Source organism: Anoplophora glabripennis, unplaced genomic scaffold (assembly GCF_000390285.2).
Source record: "Anoplophora glabripennis isolate ALB-LARVAE unplaced genomic scaffold, Agla_2.0 scaffold219, whole genome shotgun sequence".
In the NCBI taxonomy this organism is placed as follows: Eukaryota; Metazoa; Arthropoda; class Insecta; order Coleoptera; family Cerambycidae; genus Anoplophora; species Anoplophora glabripennis.
In genome coordinates, this window is record NW_019416353.1 from 100,696 (window position 1) to 116,112 (window position 15,417).

Below are 15,417 nucleotides of genomic sequence, written 5' to 3' on the forward strand. Positions count from 1 at the left end.
TGGCGTAGAACCAGGTCAGACATGGTAGGTTTTATTAAGCATGTGATTGGGCATATGAAATGGTATTTTACGACATTTTTTGTTGGTCGGGATCTTTTTAATTTCGAAAAAATAAAAAAAATCTATTTTTATGAGAATATGTTTTTTAAAATCTCCACCGTTATATCTCAAAAAATAATTGTACTATCAGAGTTTTTTTTTAATTAAAGCAGACACAATAGCGCTTTTAACAGTACTAATGGATTTTATAAAACTCGCTTTTTCATTTCGCTAAAAATCAGGAAAACTTGATATTTAAATTTTGTGTAATACAATTTTCACCAGTCGATAATTTCATCTCCATTGTCTTAAAAACTTAATATATTCTGATGATTACTACACACTGCTTATTAGGCACGTACCTACTCCAAATCCCGCAAGCCGTACACTATGTAGATTACACATTACGTTGGACGCCCCATGCATCAGTTTAGCGCGCTATGAAATAATCGCTTGTTGCCAAACTATAAGCTTTATGAAAAACTAATTATTTCAAAAATTTATGTAATGTTTGGGCTTCATTTTCTTCGCTGCATGTATATTTAAAAAATCATAAATAAAAAAGTTTATCGATTGGTGAAAATTGTATTACACAAAATTTAAATATCAAGTTTACCTGATTTTTAGCGAAATGAAAAAGCGAGTTTTATAAAATCCATTAGTACTGTTAAAAGCGATATTGTGTCTGTTTTAATTTTAAAAAAATTACTCTGATAGTACAATTATTTTTTGAGATATAACGGTGGAGACCTTAAAGAACATATTCTCATAAAAATATTTATTTTTAATTTTTTCGAAATTAAAAAGATTCCGATCAACAAAAAATGTCGTAAAATACGATTTCATATGGCCAATCACATGCTTAATAAAACCTACCATGTCTGACCTGGTTCTACGCCAGTTTTTTTTTTATTTCGATAACTAAGCGACCTAGCGTTGCAATTTTGCTCGTATATAAATAAAAACTTTTTGGTTTTTGAGTTACAGGCCTTCAAAGTTGTCAAAAATAAAACTAATTAAATTAATAACTTCATAACCCTTTTACCGATTACGTTAAAATGTTGCATATTTATTTGGACTATTATGGCTTATTCTTTCTTAATGATAATGATGGTGATAATTTTTTCCGGTTAACTCTCCCTTATAAAGGTCAAAACGTTTACAGTGGTCGTATTTTTTAAAAACAGGCAGCTACATTGAAAAGGTCGTTTTATTTAAAAAAAAATATTGCCTCTAGGAATTCGCCTACAGAAAGCCATTCTTGAGAAAAATGGCATTATTTGCAGGTCTGTATGTTTCGGTTTGCGTAGCATTGTCACGGATTTAAAATTTTGAGTTTAGTAAATGATGAAAACAAGATGTTGATTGCTGTGGCTATCAGGTAATGTCATTATTGTCGTGTTTCTTTAGGATTCTCATCACCCCACACATGCAGATTATGAAGTATCCGCAGTGTATTAAGACAACTAAATAATATATGTAAAACTAATGTTCACAAAACTTCTTCGACCATTTCATTTAACTCCTGCTCAAGAATTTGAAAATTTAGATCCCAACGTACGTTGACAATTTTGCCGCTAGTTGGTGAATGGCTTCGCAGAAGATAATAATTTGCTTAATATGTTTTGTACCGACGAATCTTGTTTTACAAGGAACGGAGTTGTAAATATTCATAATTTGCATGTGTGGAGAGACAATATTTTTTTTAAATAAAACGACTTTTTCAATGTTGCTGCCCGTCTTTAAAAAATACGACCACTGTACAAGATTGACTGCTAAAAGAGAGAGATAACCGGAGAAAACTATCACCCAGTATATCGATTTGACTAAAGTTTTAAGAAATAATACGCCATAATAAGTCCAAATAAATGTCTCAAATTTTAACGCGATCGGTAAAAGAGTTATGAAGTTATTAATTAAATTAATTTTATTTTTGACAACTTTGAAGGCTTGTAACTGAAAAACCAAAATTTTTTTATTTAACTGTTTTTTTGTAAATCGCATTTATTTATCGTCGTGAATATGCAGTCAAACGTTGTCTACGAAATTTGCGGACACCCTGTATGTAGTGGTGGTAAATAATTGAGACTTTTTTAAGTTGTACGTGATACACACGAATTGTGCACTTACTCCATGCTAGGCTACCATGCATAAAGGATTACAATCTACAGTCTAAGTCTTAATTACAATTAAGACTTATGGCAAATGCAACCCAGTGGATATGCCGTTTTTCGAAAAGATTTTCTTTGTGGGCAAAAAGTTTCTCCTAACGTCTCTTAAACCATATATTCAGCAAATCATATGAAACAAAATTGTTCTAAGTACTAAAGAATTGGAAAGCAGTGGCCAAGTATTCATCACTGATTAAATGTAGTAGTATTTTTTAAGGTTAAATTATTATTTGCTATTATGATCTGACAGAGTTGTCAAAGTTTGTAAAATCAAATAAGTAACTTTTATTAAGCAACTGATGAAACATTACGTTTTAAGTTAAAAAAAAAATTTGAAGGTTTAAATAAATGTAAAACCGTCCCTGGTGCGGTAGCCAGGTGTACCTTTGATATCGAAGCTGCCGCGCGCCGCAGTGCGAAAGCGCTGATAGTGGTTTTGACGGTTTGAATTTTGTGTTCGAAAATGCTAAAATTTATTCAAATCTCGTTTAAGAGTAGGTAACACAAAAATTAATAGGCTGAAATTTCATGAACCCAAAATAGACAAAACAATGTTCAATAAATAATGAATTTTTAGTATTATTTATTTAGTATTTAGTTCATTTCGTTAGTATTTAACTGTCGGATACATTTAACAAATAATATTTGCCACAAATGNTTTGACGGCTTTGAACAACTTTGAAGGCTTGTAACTCAAAAACCAAAAATTTTTTATTTTAATTTTTTTTCGTAAATCGCATTTATTTATCGCCGTGAATATACAGTCAAACGTTGTCGTTTGAGACAATTGAGACTTTTTTTTAAGTTGTACTTGATACACTCGAATGGTGCACTTATGAAGGCTACCACACATAAAGAATTACAATCGGAAGACTTATGGCAAATGCAACATTAAGTCAAAAATTACATTTGAAGCAGTGGATATGCCGTTTTTCGAAAAGATTTTCTTTGTGGGCAAAAAAGTTTGTTCTAAGTACTAAAACATCGGAAAAGCAGTGACCAAGTATTCATCACTGATTAAATGTAGTAGTATTTTTTCAGGTTAAATTATTATTTGCTATTATGATCTGACAGAATTTTCAAAGTTTGTAAAATAAAATAAGTACATTTATTAAGCAACTGATAAAACATTAGTGGCTTTGACGGTTTGAATTTTGTGTTCGAAAAGCTAAAATTTATTCAAATCTCGTTTAAGAATAACAAAAATTAATAGGCTGAAATTTCATGAACCCAAAATAGACAAAACAATGTTCAATAAATAATGAATTTTTAGTATTATTTATTTAGTATTTAGTTCATTTCGTTAGTATTTAACTGTCGGATACATTTAACAAATAATATTTGCCACAAATGTATAATTGTAGAAATTATATTTCTATTCTAGTAGAAATTTTTGTCATTTTCTTAAACCACAAATGTAAAAGCTTAATATATTCCTTTACTAAAAGTTATACAAGCCATTTCGCCGCAGACTCCATTTTAATAGCGCTGCATACAAGCTGAACAGTATATTTCTCTAATTGTTACGGAACAAAGCGTAGTTGTTAATTTTTATACTTTAACTGCAATTGCTTCGTTGAACTTTAAAGTAAAAGAGGACTTTCTTTTTTTTTGTTGGACTTTAGTTCAAGGAATAGCACGTCATTAATGTTTTCAGCTTGTTTTAAGTATATTACTGTTTAAATGGAATATATAAAAAAATATTAAATTAAAAATTCTGTTAACCCATTGCAATCAATGGAATGGATTTTCAACTTTTTCTCATGTTATCGAAACTAAGAGTTTTACCCAGCTTTATACACAGAAAAATAAATGAAATAATTAAAAATAGATTTTCTGCCCTTTTCTAAAATATATATAAGATTTTCTTTTGAAATTACTTCGAGACTGTTTTTCAGTAGTTTCCTCCTAGAAGATACATACAACTTATCGTTTTGGCAAGAAATCTCCGAGAGTTTTATTTTATTGCATTTTTGAATCAAACGTTTCAAATTATTCACCCTTCAATATTATATTCAGAAGGATCAGAAGATATATAAAAAGTAATTCCAGGAAAAAATTGTATAACATGGAATCTAGCTGTCTCTCGGTATTGTTGCCATCTTCCCGAGTAAATTCGCTTTTAAATCTCAAGGTTTGAGATAAAAGGAATAACATTTTTTATCAGTGGCCTGTTATAAGTTCACTGATCCTTCTACTTCCAACTGAAGTTATTTGGAACTTTTCCATCTTGCAATTACATATTAAAATTGCTAAACTGAAAGAATTTATAGTTGATTTTCAATAGATACTTTCTTTCAACCATTTGAATAGTTCATATATCATATTAATGACTATTTTATGAAATCTAACTGTAGCATTGTATTTGCTGATACCCTAAAAATTCCCACAAAAACTCTGTTACTCTTTTTATTTCAGCAAAAAGAACAGGCCAGATCCAATTTGGCCCATTCCACTTTTAGTCCAGGAAAATTAGCATTTCACCTCGGAATTGGATAAAGAAGGTTCGATTTTGATGAGACAAAGTGCGTTCTCTTCGTAATTGCATGTAGGTCAAAGTCTACAACGTCTCATGCGGCGCTAATTTGTTTATTTATTAATAATCAATTATTATTAACAAATTAGCGTATTTCGGGTATTACGTGGGTTGGAAAAGGCCAATTTTGATGCGGTAGAGCCCATTTTTCTTCTGATTAGTTATACCTTAACTTTGGGAGACTCCCACCGATGTTCATTTGTTTATTGATTTTTATTCGATCATTAAGAGCAAATTAGGCAATCGGACTGGGACAGGGGGATTTTCGCGCAGTAATCGACGCTCTCTCGTACTTGGATTACAAGGTGATGCAGAACCACTAAGGGCCACTAAGGGCAGACTGATTTTCATTTGTTCATTGATCTTCAGTGAATTAGTATATACAAATTCGGGCTGTTATCTGTAAGCTGGACGAGAAAAGTCTGGAAATTTTTATGGAATAAGTCACATTGATCATCATCCGGGATATTCCAAAACCGTTAAGGTCCGAATGATCTTCATTTGTTTCTTTTTACTAATTAATCATTACACAAAAAAATTACACGTGCAATCTGTAACTAAGACTTAGAATGGATAATTTTTAATCAAAGAGAAGTGGATAACATTTATTCATAATGATTCATGTTCTATATGGTCTTCAACTTTTTGAGAATTCACTTCCTGCATTAGNAAGGAATAGCACGTCATTAATGTTTTCAGCTTGTTTTAAATATATTACTGTTTAAATGGAATATATAAAAAAATATTAAATTAAAAATTCTGTTAACCCATTGCAATCAATGGAATGGATTTTCAACTTTTTCTCATGTTATCGAAACTAAAAGTTTTACCCAGCTTTATACACAGAAAAATAAATGAAATAATTAAAAATAGATTTTCTGCCCTTTTCTAAAATATATATAAGATTTTCTTTTGAAATTACTTCGAGACTGTTTTTCAGTAGTTTCCTCCCAGAATGATACATACAACTTATCGTTTTGGCAAGAAATCTCCGAGAGTTTTATTTTATTGCATTTTTGAATCAAACGTTTCAAATTATTCACCCTTCAATATTATATTCAGAAGGATCAGAAGATATATAAAAAGTAATTCCAGGAAAAAATTGTATAACATGGAATCTAGCTGTCTCTCGGTATTGTTGCCATCTTCCCGAGTAAATTCGCTTTTAAATCTCAAGCTTTGAGATAAAAGGAATAACATTTTTTATCAGTGGCCTGTTATAAGTTCACTGATCCTTCTACTTCCAACTGAAGTTATTTGGAACTTTTCCATCTTGCAATTACATATTAAAATTGCTAAACTGAAAGAATTTATAGTTGACTTTCAATAGATACTTTCTTTCAACCATTTGAATAGTTCATATATCATATTAATGACTATTTTATGAAATCTAACTGTAGCATTGTATTTGCTGATACCCTAAAAATTCCCACAAAAACTCTGTTACTCTTTTTATTTCAGCAAAAAGAACAGGCCAGATCCAATTTGGCCCATTCCACTTTTAGGGATTTTATTCTGTTAAATTAAATTGTTAAAATTGTAGACCACAGCAGCAAAAAATCTATTTTAACCTATAAAATAACAATACATTTTTATTCCCTTTTATGCTATAGGTTGTTTTGTGAAAAGCGCGTATTGTTTCAGAGTATGATAATTGTGCGGCCGATTTGGAACAAAAGTAAAGAAATTATAACTCTATTATGATAATTTACAAAATCGATATAATATTCTTTAAATAAATCAACCTCTAGTTAACTCATATAGACGTAAATATAAATAATGATATGCTTTTATTACCAAATATTCAATGATAATCCTAAGTCTAACTATTTATATGTAATTCTAGTGAAGAAAATACAAATAGGTACGCAGAAATGCAAAAAATTTAAATTAATAATTCAGAACATTGTTAAAAATGTTCACAAATTTTTTCGACCACATTGCTTGTAGCCTAAGCCTCAGTACAAGCAACCTATTCACCTAGGCATTGTCCAATCCTACGGTGAAGACACTAAGAGATAAAATAATCTGTTAGCTTTCCAAATTCATACTACTCAAGGGAGACCTACATAAGCTCCTAAATAGACCTACATAAGCTTTCTAAATTCATAGGTATGCATGGAAGGCCTACATAAGCTCCTAGAAGCTTTTAGGCAAAGGCAAAGCGTCTACAAAAATCATGAGGGTGTATATAAGAGCGGAAAAAAGCAAAATAAATTAGATCGTTGCCACATTTCCAGGAGCTTACCTCGCTTCCGATGGAGGACAATCGGCCAACGCGACGTCCACACCTCCAAGCGTCCGTTGAGATTGGCATGAAGAGGGAGGTGCCCTTTGGATAATTACACAGATCAACAAGAGTCAAGAAACAGACACACTAATATGCATTCCCAAAGGATTTTGGTGCACTGAATCCGAATCTGGCCGCAGAATTGCTCTATCACGTCAGGTTTTTGAGATATCCTAACCTAAAAGTGCAAAAACACTGTTTTTCGTCATATTTGAGGTTATGTAGTAATGCCATCTATTCTTTAAAAAAAATACATATAATTTAAAAGTGCAAGGCTCCCTCTTTCGAATGCCATTGAGATTGCTCAAATATCGTTTATCAGTTTCTTAATATGCGAAAATCTACTAAGGATCCCTTAGACGTCAAACAGTTAATTGCAGTTCAGAAACTTTCTACTCAGAAACCTTCAATACATACGAACGCAAACTCACAAACTCCAAATCCACAAACCCACAAACCCCAAACCCACAATCCCTAAACCCACAAACCCCAAACCCACAAAAGCCGAACCTACAAACTCCAAGCTTACAAACCCCAAGCCCACCAACTCCAAACCCACAAACCATATGGGTATGAAGTTTCTGAATTGCAATCGACTGCTTGATGTCTAAGGGATCCTTAGTAGATTTTCGCATATTAAGAAACAGAGAAACTTAAAAATTTCTACATGTCATATCTCAACGAAAAAGATATTTGAGCAAACTCAACCGCATTCGAAGGAGGGAGCCTTGTATTTTTAGATTCAATGTATTAGTTTTTTTGAAAAAGAATAGATGGCATTACGTACTACATAACCTCAAATATGACGAAAAACAGTGTTTTTTGCACTTTTAGGTTAGGATATCTCAAAAACCTGAAGTGAAAGAGCAATTCTACTGCCATATTCGGATTCAGCGTACCTAAATCCTTCGGAAATAATTATTTAAGTTTCTGCTTCTAAAAAAAGTTAAATTTTGTTGGTCTGTGTTATTATTTAAATTCATTTACTGTAAAGAAAATTTCATAACAATGTTGAGTTATTGCAAGACTGCATAAATACATTTAATGAAATTTTGGAAAACTAGAAGATGTTCTAAAGCTAACCTGCTTATTTTATAACTTGGAATAAATATTTGCAAATTAAATTAAATAAGAAAAATTAACGGTCAGTATACTTTAGATAATTTTGATAGGACTTTATTAAAGTACCTTTACAATGCCGCAGACGTTCATTTCATTATTTTTATGATTTTTTCAACTTTAGTCCTACTTTGCAAACAGTTCCAAATGAAAATTTCTTTATTATTCTGAAGAAAATATTTAGTTTGAAATTTAACAAGACGTTTCAAAGCATACTGTCAAACAAATTTTATGCAAGTTGTTGAATTGTGGAAAAAATTAGTTCCAATTTATTTATTTTTTTCTTTCATTAAAAAACTACCTTTTAAATTATCGGGACAGTAAATATAGGTACTTTATTAAATTATTTCGTTATAAAATAATTCAATTATTTTCCAAGTTACACAATGTTATGCTAACAAAATTCATCACCACTATGTTTTTGGAGCTCGACTGCACGCAATATTCATGTAATAATAGAACAAATAATCCATATTCTATGGTGCATAAAGCTTATCCTGAATATGACATATCTTTGTAGTAGGGTACCTATAAACATCCCATATGAAAATCCCATATCCTATATGAAAATCCCATTTATATCTACGATAAATCAAAAAATAATATATTTCTTACAGTCGGCGAGGCATGCACTATCTTGTCTTTAACGTTCAGTGAGCCCCTATACTAGATATCAAAATAAGCGCAAATATTGTTATCGCGCTTAATTCCATGTCGATTTCTATCTGATTTATAGCAACTCCCAATCTGCTGCTTGACGTTAATACCATCCGATATTACTCCTATAAGAAGATTAAGGCTTCAATTTTTGGCGAAGTTATTGAAAACAGGATATTCCTTATAAATTGACAGCAATTAATATCTGGAGAAATGATGACAAATGCAAAAGTACGAGAATATATATAATAAGGAAATTATATAAGGAATTATATTTTCATCGAATACATATTTCTTTTTCGTTCAAGTAACAAGCTGAATATATCCTAAGTACATTAAATACAGTATGTATTTCATTAAAATTGCAAAAATTCTTCCAGACAATAATTTTGAGACCGAAATATGACAATCAGGCCAATTTGTATGTCACTGAAGACAAACAAAAATTTATATGGCGTACTGTCCAAGAGAAAGTAGGGAAAAAGAAACAACATGCTATTGAATTAGATGGAGTAATAGTGAATAATAAATATGAAATTGCAAACATGTTTGCAGAATTATTTGCAAAAGATGCAAAAAATGAGCTAGATAGGCATTTTAAAGATGTTAACTTTAATAATATTACAATGTACGTTTATAATACTTTCTATTTCAGTGCAGTGTTAGATGAGGATGATATCAATACTTTGAGAAATGATAATTCGATGGGTATAGACTGCCTTTCAACAAGGTTGATTAAGAGTATAGCACCACATATTGCTCACATTCTGTTGAATATAATAAACTTTTCGGTACACAGTGGTTCCTTTTCAGCGGACCTAAAGACTGGGCTTGTCACCCCAATTCACAAAAAACAATAGTCGATTATGTCTTGATAATTATGGACCTATAACTGTTCAAACTGTAATATGCAAAAATACTGAAAAATATATTTATAAAAAAATTTTCTCATTCCTAGTGAAGTATAATGTAATAACAGAACATCAACATGGTCTTTTACAGGGATGATCGACAGAAAGTGGATCTGCCGCTCTCCTTAATTTTATTCATAGCTCACTAGATGCAAGAAAGTATGTAGGTGCACTCTTTTTCGACCTATCTAAGGCATTTGATTCTGTAAATTTAAGTATAACGGTAAATAAATTAAATAATTTGGGATTTTGTGGTAACTTTTTGAAATGGCTGACTTCTTACTTACAATTTAGGAAAATTATAGTTAAAGTGGGTGACCAGAGATCTGGTCCTCAGTAAACAGAGCTTGGAGTACCTCAGGGGGTAATTCTTGCTTCTCTAATTTTCATATTATACATAAATGATCTTCCACATTATATGAGTACAAAACATCTCATTCTATATGCAGATGACACAACTTTAGCAACAGATGCAAAGTCTTCAGAAGAGCTAATAAAAAATATGAACCTTCTGTCCAAGAAGAAACGCTTTAATGGTTAATGCAAACAAAACTGTATGCATTTTTTCAACAGAACAGAAATTTAAGGCACTATATATATATATATCTTAGTTAAGAACATAAATATTCAGTTTTCAAATACCGTCAAATTCCTAGGAGTCTACTTGGTGGACTACTCACATAAATCACATATGTAAGAAGTTAAATAGTAGTTTCTATGCAATACTTCAGCTGAAAAATATATTTACCATTGATCAACTAATTGGTGTTTATTATGCTATTGTTTCTTATCATATTTCTTACAACGTTATCTTATGGGGAAGTGCGGGCGATGCTTCCATAATTTTTATTCTCAGAAGAGGATAATTCGTCTAATATTTAACCCTAATCTCAGGCAAACATGCAAAGATTATTTTAAACAATTTAATATACTTACATTTTATTCTATATACATCTACAAGTGTATACTGTATACAAAAAGGAATTATAAAAGTTTCATGCGTAACTGTGAGTACCATAACTACCCTACAAGAACTGCCGATTCTATACAACCCGACCTCTTAAACATTGTACCTCGTTGTTCAAGAAAAGTCCAATATTTAAAGGCATCTAATTCCTTCATCTGCCCATCTGCATAGGCATGAAAATAATATTAATATTTTTAAACGAACTTGTACAGGAATATATATATATATATATGATATACCACATTATCTTAACAGTAAATTAAGTTATGAGTACCCACGTAATGACTCCTTTATTGACTATTCCTATACTTTATTATAAAGTCTCCAAGGAAAATAATGGTTATTTAACAAACCCTTGAAAAGTAAGATCAAGAAACTTTTCTAGACACAATGTTTCTATAGTTTACATGAATATTTTTAGACTATGTAATAGACCCGTCCGAGATTATTTAATTATAAGTGTTCGTTTGTGTTGTATGTTTGTCATTCTGTACTCCTGTGTAAATCGTCGTTTATACATTATCTTTATGACTTATCCTATACATTGTAAAATGTCATAAAGGACAAATAAATATTATTATTATTTTTATCATTATCATCTTATACAATCCCTTCAATTCTAAATGAATTAAAATGTTCGCCTAGCTCAAATACCATTGTCCATAATGATTTTCTAATTGGTGCAATATAAAATTTCTGTCACATTTATATTATAAAATAGTTCACAGTGTCAAAACAATTTTCAATTTCAGTTTTTATTTTCATTCTCAAACAAACAATGTCTCAGAAGTTTCTTCTTCTTCTTCTTTACATCTTTCTTCTTCTTTTAATTTTTCTTCCTCTTCATCTTGTAATGTAGATCCATGCTTTGAAAAGCTTCATTCATACTTAATCCATTTTCTTTGGAAATTTTCACTACGTCTTATAGCTGTTTTCCATCTGATCTCTTTCTGATCTCATTTTCCTTGTGTGCTAAGTTATTATATCTAAAAAAATATTTGAAAAAAAATGTATTCTGTAAACACGACTAATAATTACATGTTTGTAAAAAGTTCAACTTCATGTACCTACTGACTAGAATGTTAACAATTCTTTAAATTAAACAATACGGCATGAAAACTAAGAATACAAACACATTTTGACGCTTTTATCAATTTGGGTACTAGGTAGGCAATTCATACTGCTCTTTATTAAAAAAGAAATATTATACGAAAATGAAAGACAGAAGTGGCAATATATTTCACAAATTAAATTAAATCATATTCAGTAGGTAGTAAGTATGCCACTATGAATTATTCTAGTCTATAGTGAAAAAAAAGCTTCTGCTTTAATTTTCGTAATTGATCTTTTGTAAAATGAAATCATTTATCTAAGAAGCCAAGCATCTATTTGCTGTTATATTAAAATCTTCAAGCACAAAGAGAATGTCATTTACTTATATTTTCAGTTTTCATTTAGTAAGTTTAAGGGCAAATAATTTTATAGATTATTACGATTTCTTATATTTAATATAACAAGAAAATACATCTCGTGAAAGGCTCCATTTATTTGCGTACCCTTGTCTAGACTTCAGTTTAGTGAAATCAATAAAAAAACTCAGTAAACTTCCATAAAAATGGCTAAGCTATACTTGTTTTAATTAAAATTGAAATAAAATCACAGTTGTGTATTGCATACTCTTGAATATCTGAAAAAACCCAGTTTATTGTTCGAAGTTGTCATTCATCATCAGGTGAGATGACGCACTGCTCGTTCTGGCACAATCATTCTTCATAGCGTATATTTGGCAACACCGCTAATTCTTATTATGTCGTCACATATAGGTATACGTATCAAATACAGTTATATTTGAGTAGTGTTAGTGACAGTATTTTGTTAAATTTATCGAGGTTACACTAAATATTTTTACATCGTTTAGAGTCAGTAAATATATAGGTACGTTAAGTTATATTTTTATTAAGTTTTCAAGGATTATGTTGTAGATAATGAGTAGTTAAGTAGTTCTAACCTCAATTTCACACATTTTCTATAATGAATTTAGTTAAAAGTTGCTGCGTCAACTCACCTTATACTGTAGTAATAATAGACACATCGTTTAAAATTTTATTTTGTCAGAAATGTTATTAATTTATCGTTAATAGCATACCGACGAAATATAAAAGAAATGGAAACGTTAGAAGAGGAGAGGGGACATTAAAACAGTTGTCTAGAACAATCAGTGCTATCGATAGAGATTAGATGGGTATTCCTGAGGCAGGTCTCGAATTCGGTAGCCCCGAATGCACTTTGCGGCGCCGAAGGAAATGTGAAGACCTCAAACTAAACCGTTTGGACCTTCAAGTACACTAGGAGCCCACAATAGGATAAATTAGTAAAGCAAAAATTGAAAACACATGGATTTTTACCTACGAGATCCTTTATGCGTTTTATGGCTTTTGAGTTAATAGAAAAACTAGAATTACCATACGATTTCAATAGAAAATCTCGCAAGGCAGACGTATGCATAGTTAGATTTTTTTAAGAAAAAATAAAGAACAATATGAAAACAATTACGTTTTCGTTCAGAGTATATGCTTTTTTATCTAACTACAATAATGAGTATTTATATTTATTATTGTTAATAAATTTCAAAATAAATCAAAAGTAAATTATATGAAGTTTTAATACAAGTTTATGAAAAAAATAAAAATGTGCGATCATTTAACATACTGCGTTATCTCTCCTCGATAACTAGGGCGAGATGACGCAGTCATAAGAAAAAAAAAGTTAGTTTTTACCAAAATCTCCGACATTTTGTCATATTTGAAGTCATATATTATAACTTAGTAAGCTATTTTAACGCAATCTGAAGTTTTGCTCTTTATTTTCAATTTCACATATGTTTTATAATTATTTTAAAAAATGTGCGTCATCTCTCCTAGAATTACCCTATAGCAATCCTTGACAAACTTTTTACATTTTGCATTATAGGGGTAAATATAATCGAGTTTAAGATATTCAATGATTATTTTTACAATGTAGTTTTTTAAACCCCAACAAATAAACAAACCTTTCATAAAATTTTGTATTTAATCCTGACTCATTTTGTTCCATCAATTAATTTCTATGGATACACATAATTATTTAACTGACATTAATTGCGAAAAAAACATTATCATTAAAATGCACTATATATCTGTTAATGCAAATAAATGAAATAAAGTACCCATTATTTCATTTGACATAATTTACCAGATAGATGTGCATAATTAACATTGAATTAAATAATTATAATAACAGCTATTTGCTGCCGCTTCATATTGTATTGTTTCATGGTGTCACTTTTTTATCATAATTTGATATGAAATATTGTTTAAATGTTACAATTATGTAGTTAAAATGTCAGGCCAAAATTTCGTTTATTAATTGACAAATTCGTTACTGAAAAACAGGTTTATCTAAAGCCACAAAACATCATCCAATATTTAACCGAAAATGTATGGAAGAAATTCACTCACCAATAAAATATGTACTTGAAATAATAATTAAATTTTCTATCAAAATGTTCAAATTTGTCAGATTAAATCTTCATTTCTTTAATTCTGGTTGCAGTAAGTTTGCGTTGAAAGTTGGGATAGAGCAAAAAAAGGTATCATCCTATTCTAGAAACTATACTTTAAAAGGGGCAAAAGATAACAAATTATTTTAGAAACAATGGAAATAAAAATACATATATAAATTAATAAAAAGAGATCATATAACATAAAACGATAATGAAGAAACAAACAGAAGTTATCAACTACAGAGAAAAAAGTTATTATCTGTTAAAGAATAATATACAGGGGTATCCAAAAGTCCAGGTACGGCAGTAAAANAACCCTAAATTAACTTGATATTTTTTTAGTCAATTTCTATGTCTATGTTCTATGTTTACGTCCGCTCATTTTATGTTTACGTAAAAACAGCCAAACAGAAAAAGTTGAGTGATGAATTGAGTACAGCACAAAATAGATCATACGTAAATGTAACGCAAATATTAGATTAGATTAAACTGAAATGAGAGCGCAAACTCCGCTTTGTCTACACTGTCTACATAGTCTACGTTGTTTACATAGTCTACGCGAAGTCTACACGTAGATGTCGACAATTAAAGTCGACGCGTAAACGCCCATCCCTGATCTGCATTTCTTTAATTCTGGTTGCAAGTTTGCGTTGAAAATTGGGAATAAAAATAAAATAAAAATACATATATAAATTAATAAAAAGAGATCATATAACATAAAACGATAATGAAGAAACAAACAGAAGTTATCAACTACAGAGAAAAAAAGTTATTATCTGTTAAAGAATAATATACAGGGGTATCCAAAAGTCCAGGTACGGCAGAAAAACTTTCGAAGAATGCATTTTGGGAAAAAATGTTTCAAACAAAAGTGTACAGATTTTTCCCTGACAACTTGATGGTGACCTTGGATTTGACCTTGACTTTGACCTTCAAGGTCATTTGAAGGTCAAGTTAAGTTTTTTAAATAGGAACCCCTGTTTTTTATTGCAGATTTGGAAAGAGCAGAAAATTTTGCATCCAAACATTGCCTTTACCACGACTTTGACAATGACCTTCAAGATCAAATGTGGGACAATGACCTTGAAAGTCAAAGTCAAGGTCAAATCCAAGGTCACCATCCGATAGTCAGGGAGAAATCCTTACACTTTCGTCTGAAACATTTTTTCCCAAAATGCATTCTTCG